The sequence below is a fragment of the Stegostoma tigrinum genome, chromosome 17 (genome assembly GCF_030684315.1).
Source record: "Stegostoma tigrinum isolate sSteTig4 chromosome 17, sSteTig4.hap1, whole genome shotgun sequence".
Lineage (NCBI taxonomy): Eukaryota > Metazoa > Chordata > Chondrichthyes > Orectolobiformes > Stegostomatidae > Stegostoma > Stegostoma tigrinum.
In genome coordinates this window covers 58,876,823-58,883,822 of record NC_081370.1, presented here as the reverse complement: position 1 = coordinate 58,883,822, position 7,000 = coordinate 58,876,823, and positions in this window count along the sequence as shown.

The following is a 7,000-nucleotide window of genomic DNA, read 5'->3' as shown; positions in this document are numbered from 1 at the left end:
GTTAAAGTGTGTTTGCTTTAACGCAAGGAGTATCAGTAATAAAAGTGATGAACTTAGAGCATGGATCAGTACCTGGTGCTATGTTGTTGTGGCCATAACAGAGACACGGGTTTCTCAGGGGCAGGAATGGTTGCTGGATGTTCCAGGGTTTAGAACATTTAAAAAGAATAGGGAGGGGGGAGAAAGAGGAGGGAGTGTAGCTCTACTAATCAGAGAGGGTATCACAGCTACAGAAGCTTCCATTGTCGAGGAAGATCTGCCTACCGAGTCAGTGTGGGTGGAAATTAGGAACAGCAAGGGAGTAGTTACCTCGTTAGGGGTTTACTACAGGCCCCCCAATAGCAGCAGGGAGATTGAAGAAAGCATAGGTCGACAGAGTTTGGAAAAGTGTGGACGTAGTAGGGTTATTGTAATGGGTGACTTTAACTTTCCCAATATTGATTGGAACCTCCTTCGAGCAGAAGATTTGAATGGAGCTGTTTTTGTAAGGTGTGTTCAGGAGGGTTTCCTAACTCAGTACGTTGACAGGTCGACGAGGGGAGAGGCCATTCTAGACTTGGTGCTCGGAAACGAGCCGGGGCAGGTATCAGATCTTGTGGTGGGAGAGCATTTTTGTGATAGAGACCATAACTGCCTCACATTGTTACATAGCTATGGAGAAGGAGAAGATTAGGCAAAATGGGAGGATATTTAATTGGGGAAGAGGAAACTATGATGCGATTAGACATGAGTTAGGAAGCATGGACTGGGAGCAATTGTTCCATGGTAAAGGCACTATAGACATGTGGAGACTGTTTAAGGAACAGTTGTTGCAAGTGATGAATAAATATGTCCCTCTGAGACAGGCAAGAAGGGGTAAGATAAAGGAACCTTGGATGATGAGAGCGATGGAGCTTCTCGTCAAAAGAAAGAAGGTAGCTTACATAAGGTGGAGGAAGCTAGGGTCAAGCTCAGCTCGAGAGGATTACAGGCAGGCGAGGAAGGAGCTCAAAAATGGTCTGAGGAGAGCCAGGAGGGGTCACGAGAAAGGCTTGGAAGAACGGATTAGGGAGAACACAAAGGCATTTTACACTTCTCTCAAAAGGTCATGAATCTGTGGAACCTACTATTCCAGCATAGCAGGGCATTGAATAATTTCAAGGAGTCAATAGATAGATTTTTAACTAGTATTAAAAGGATTATGGGGAACAGGCAGAAAAGTGGAGTTGAGGCCAAGGTGAGATCAGCCATGATGGTATTAAATGGCAGAGCAGGCTCGAGGGGCTGAATTATTGAACCCTACTTGAGGTTGTTGACTTGCTCGCTGAGCTGGCTTGGTTTTGTTCAGATATTTTGTCACCATGCTAGATGAAGTCATCAGTGGGACCTCCGGTGAAGTGATGTTATTCTATTCCGCTTGGAATTAATACTGTCTGGTCCGTAATGGTGAATGCTGTCGTTTCTGCTTTGATCTGTAGGGGTTTGTGTATATGGGGTCTGATTCTATGTTTGTTGATTGAACTAAGAGTGGAGAACAACTACTTACCAACAGGCAGAGATAGACCCAACACCGCAGCTCGGTAATAGGAAACCCACACAGAGTCAACAACCTCACCCACAACCTGAGCTACAAATCTTTACGAAAACTTTAAACTGAATCCTACTTCTTCTTCTGACATTCTTGTGTTCTAATACAATGTGGAAGACAGGTTTGAGGGCAGAAAACAGCCACAAATATGTCACCAGATATTTTATTTATTTATTCATTCATCTGTGCGATGTGGGTGACACTGGCTGGCCAGCATTTACTGTTTCCCAGTTGTCCCTTTAGAAGATGATGGTGAGCTGCCTCTTTGAAACGCTGCAGTCCGACTACTGTAGGTTGACCCTTAGGGAGCGAATTCCAGGATTTTGACTCAGCAACAGTGAAGGAACATGGATATATTTCCAAGTCAGGATTGTGAGTGGTTTCGAGGGAAGCTTGGAGGTGGTGGTGCCCCCAATGGCCTAGTGCTATTATTGCTGGATTGTTAATCTAGAGACCCCAATAACATTCTGGGCCCCGGGTTGGAATCCTGCCAATGGAAGATGGTGGAATTTGAATTCATTAAAACATCTGGAATTAAGAATATAATGATGATCATGAATCCATTGTTGATTGTCGGAAAAACCCATCTGGCTCACTAATGTCCTTCAGGGAGGGAAACTTTCATCCTTACCTGGTCTGGCTAACATGTGACTCTAGGTTCACAACCATATGGTTGACTCTGAACTGCCCTCTGGGCAATTAGGGATGGACAATAAATACTGCCTGGCCAGTGAGGTCCTCATCCTGTTAAAGAATTTTAAAAAATGTATCAGCTGCCCTGGTCCTTCTTGATGGAAGTGGTCATGGGTTTGGAAGGTAATAAAATGTGAGGCTGGATGAACACAGCAGGTCAAGCAGCATCTCGGGTGAACTTCTGCAGTGCATCTTATAGATAGTACACACTGCAGCTACTGAGCGCCGGTGGATGCTTGTGGACATCGTGCCAATCAAGCTGGCTGCTTTTGTCCTGGATGGTGCCAAGCTTCTTGAGTGGTGTTGGATTTACAAGATTATTCATTACTGCCAGAATCTGGTACACATTTCTCTATTTGTCTTATTCAATTTTATTTTAGAACAATCACTAAAATAAGCCTTTAATTACTATAAACATGCTGAAATTGCTAAACAATTTAGCACATCATTTAAAATTTCTATCGTTTCACTCGTGAGGCCCCTATCATTATAACACAAGTACAACTAGTTTATTGCTCTGTTATGTTTTCGTGTCCCTGATGGTAAAAGGTAACCAATCACTGCTTCTTGTTAGACCTCAGCTCGAGTATTGTGTCCAGTTGTGCACATCACATGAGAGGAACGATGTGGATACATTGGAGAGAATGCAGGAGCGACTTACCCAAATGTTTCCAGGAATCAGAAATTTTAGTGATGGAGATAGATTGAAGAAGATGACTCTGTGGATTTTGGGAGTAGACTTCGTGCAGGTTTCAAAATCACAAACAGACTGGCTAGAGCAGTAAGTGGGGAGCTATTCCCCTGTTCATGAAAGGAATAAGAAATAGAAGGCATTGATTTATAGTCAAGAGCAAAAGAAGCAAGGGGAAAGTGAGGAAAACCTTTTTTGCTCAGTGAATAGTTCAGATATGGAATGCACTGCTTAAAAATGTAGCATTTACAATTGAGGCATTCCTGATGGAACTGGATGATTATTTGTGCGGAAATAATGTGCAAGGGGATGGGGAAAAGGCAGGAGACTGGCACGAGGTAAGAAGAGATAAAATGGCCTGAATGGCCTCCCCCTGAGCCATAATAATTCTGTGATTCTGTTGTACACAGTACTGAATCATGAACATTTCTGAAATAATGCAACATTTGGTCCACCTCACCTATATTGGTCCTCATGCGGCTATACAACTGGGGATAATCGATAGTCCTCAGATTCCTTTTGTAAGGGAATTTCAGATCACAGGACAAAAGGATCAGGGTATAACTGTCAAATTACACACTATGCCAATAAATGGTGTACAGTCCTACAGGTTACTTTACTTGATTAGACAGAGGTCAGGGTGCATAATCAACAGACTGTAATTTCAAATCACAATGTGGTAGTTTGAAAATTTGCACTGTCTATGAACACATATGCATATCCTTAGATCTGGCAAAACCTAAGTTGTCTGCCATCAAATTATGCAGACACAATGGGCCAAAAGGCTTTTTTCTGTGATTTGCCTGTAAATGCCTATTTCAGTGGGAAACTCGACATCTGTATTGAGACTGGGCTATACATGACTGCAGTCCCATAACAAAACTGATTTTTAACTGCCTGGCATAATACCCAGGCAGTCACTCAATTCTATCAAACTGCTACAAAGAAATCTAACTTTGCCACATGGATTTTGGTGGCTCAAGAAGGCAGACATTCGGCACCTTCTCAAGGTAAATTATGAAGGGGCAATAAATATGTTTGTTTCATTCATTCACAGGATACTGACCAGGCCAGCATTTATTGCCCATCCCCAGTTGCCCAGGCAACAGTTAAGAGTCGACTGCATTGCCGTGGGTCTGGAATCATTAGTAGGCCAGACCAAGTAAGGATGGCAATTTCCTTCCCCAAAGAACATTGGCAGTAATGCCCACATCCAGAAAACAAATGCAGGACTCTGCAGTTCTCTGAGTTCAGTTTGCTAGCTTCGCAGTGTGACTCTGTCCCATGGTACTGATTGAGACTGGCTTAGTCTTTCAGTGCTGAATGTTGAAATCCCATTAGAGAATATGATAATCAAACTCTGAAAGAGCTATTAGCACGTGAAAAAAATGACACAAATATACGTAAAATATTCAAATAAAAGCAAAATATTGCAGAGTTTGGAAATCTGATATAAAAGCAAGGACTGCTGGAGAAACCAGGTAGGCAAACATCTGAGGAGAGAGAAACAAGCTCAATTTTTGCAAACCTCGAGCTCAATGTACCGAAGTGTCTGCCTGAATCATAAGTCGGTGTGTCTGCGCACTGATCGGCATGCACAAATTTTTTGAGCACTTGTACAGCTCAGGGAGAACATTGGTTAGTGGAACACAATATCTGGGAAGGTTCTGTTTCAGTCAAAGCAGAATTATGCCATCTACTGAAACCAGACCTGCACTGAGGACGGAAAATCTGCACTGGTTTAGAGGGATTGTCTTACAAGCAAAGCTAAAACAGGTTATGACTCTACTCATTGGGGTTAAGAAGAATGAGCGGTGCTCTCATTGAAACATACTGGATTCTTAAGGAGCTTGACAAGGTAAATGCTGACAGAATGTTTCCCTTCATGGAAGAGTCCAGGACCAGAGGATATAGTCTCAATTTAAGACTGAGATAAGGAAGAATTTATTCTCTCTGAAGTGAGAGAGTCTTTGGAGTTCCTTGCCATGGGGATGGGGGGATGGGGGGATGGGGGGGGGGGGGGCGCAGAATCCTTGTGTATGTTTAAGGTTGGGATAGAGAGATTCTTGGTTAGAAGTGGAATCAAGGGTTGTGGGGAAAGAGCAGGAAAGTGAATGTGAGGAATGTTGGTTCAGCCATGATCCTATTGAATGGTGGAGCAGGCTCGAAGGGCTGAATGGTCTACTCCTGTTCCTAATTATTATAGTCTTAAGGTCTTTGCTGTGAAAGCTAATGTAATTCATTCCAGGACTTTTCACGCTTTCCAGCAATAACAGTAGCTTCGACAAAAATCAGTCAGTTTTCAGTTCATTACATTAGCTCAGTCTCAAGTGTCCTGTCCTTATTTACTGCCAAACATATTAAAATGTCAGTCTGCAGCCATCAGAGCAGAAGCTCGTGATGTACTTTGAAAATCTGATGTTCCAGGTTGGCACTTACTGTTCTGCCACAGCCAGAAAAACAGCTGTACACTGCTCCCAGGACATTCAACAACGAAGCAGATAGTACTTAATGAATACCCAGATGGTTCACAAGCACAGTGTTGTTCTGCAGATTTATGCTTGTGACATTCCCATGACACCTGAGTCATCTGTTGCTTACTTCTTCCAGGAAGAAGATAAAGTGGACAGTTACATCTTGTTAGATGTGACTTACCTGCACAAAACTGGAAGTAATTAGGGAAGCTAATATGAAATAGAATGCTATAACATTCAAAGCTATGGGCCAAGTGCTGTAAAGTGGGACTAGTGCATATTTAGAGTAGTTTTGTCAGTACGGACTGGGTGGCCTCTTCTGCATGACATGATTTGATGATTCTATGACTTTTATTGTTGATTCTGAGGGAAATTGAATACAATAGTATGCGTCAGCTCTGCAGGGTGCTGGTGAGACCACATCTGCATACCGCATGCGGTTTTTCTCTCCTAATTTCGGGAAAGATGTAAATATTTCAGAGAAGATTTACTGGGCTGATATCTAGAATGGGCAGGTTGTCTTACACGGAAAGATTGGACAGGATTGGATTGTCTCTGTTTGAGCTTAGACGAGTAAAAGGTGATTTGATTGCAACATGTAAAGTGTTGAGAGGCATGCATCTTGAAAGGACATTTCCTCTTCTGAGAGGATCTAGAGATCAATGAAATTTTTTTTAAAGCATAAGGGGTTTCTCGTTAAGACTGAGGTGAGGAGAAAATTTTATTTTGCAAAAGGCCTGTGAGATTTTGGAACTGTCTTTCTTGAAAGGCTGTGGAAGCAGAAGCTTCGAATATTTTTAAGAGAATAGTTGATAGGTTCTTGAGAAGTGAGGAGGTGAAAGGTTATTGAGGGCAGGCAGGAATGTGGTGTAGCCAGTCTGATCATGATCATATTGAATGGTGGAGCTGGTTTGCAGGGTTGAGTGGTATCTTCCTTCTCCCAATTCACCTGTTTGCTCAGTGCCCATTTCCTCAATTAAGGGAATATGATGAATGGGAAGGGCATATAATTAAGCACATATTTGTCACATTTAAACAAAACAATGGATATTGCACTCTCACAGGAAGGTTCTCCAATTTGGTCTAAAGAGTGGCAACTGTATTCTATTGGCTGTACAGGATAGCAATCAAAGGTGGATAAAGATCAAAATAAATCCAGTTCTGGGAGCTTTTGTCAGATGTGGTTGGAAACCTGTCTAGCTCAAACTAAGAAGAAGCTTAATTTTGAAGAAGGTGTCACTGTACTCGAAATATTAACCCTGTTTCTCTCTCTTCGCAGATGCTGCTAAACTGGTTGAGTTTCTCCAGAAATCTCTCTTTTCATTCCTTCTAGATTTCTAGCATCTGCAATTCTCTGTTTCATTTTAGTGTTTCTCTCACAGCCACGCCTCTTCCAGGTACACCCACCTTGAAGAAGTCCTGCCCCTCTCACTGATAGGACTTCCAGATTAGTCTTTGTTCATCATCATTATGACTTTTGTTTTCACTCGTGTTTGACAAAGCTCGCTTCCACAAACACAAGTTCTGAAGAAGCGTCACTGAACTTGAAACATTAACTGTGTTTTCTTAACAATC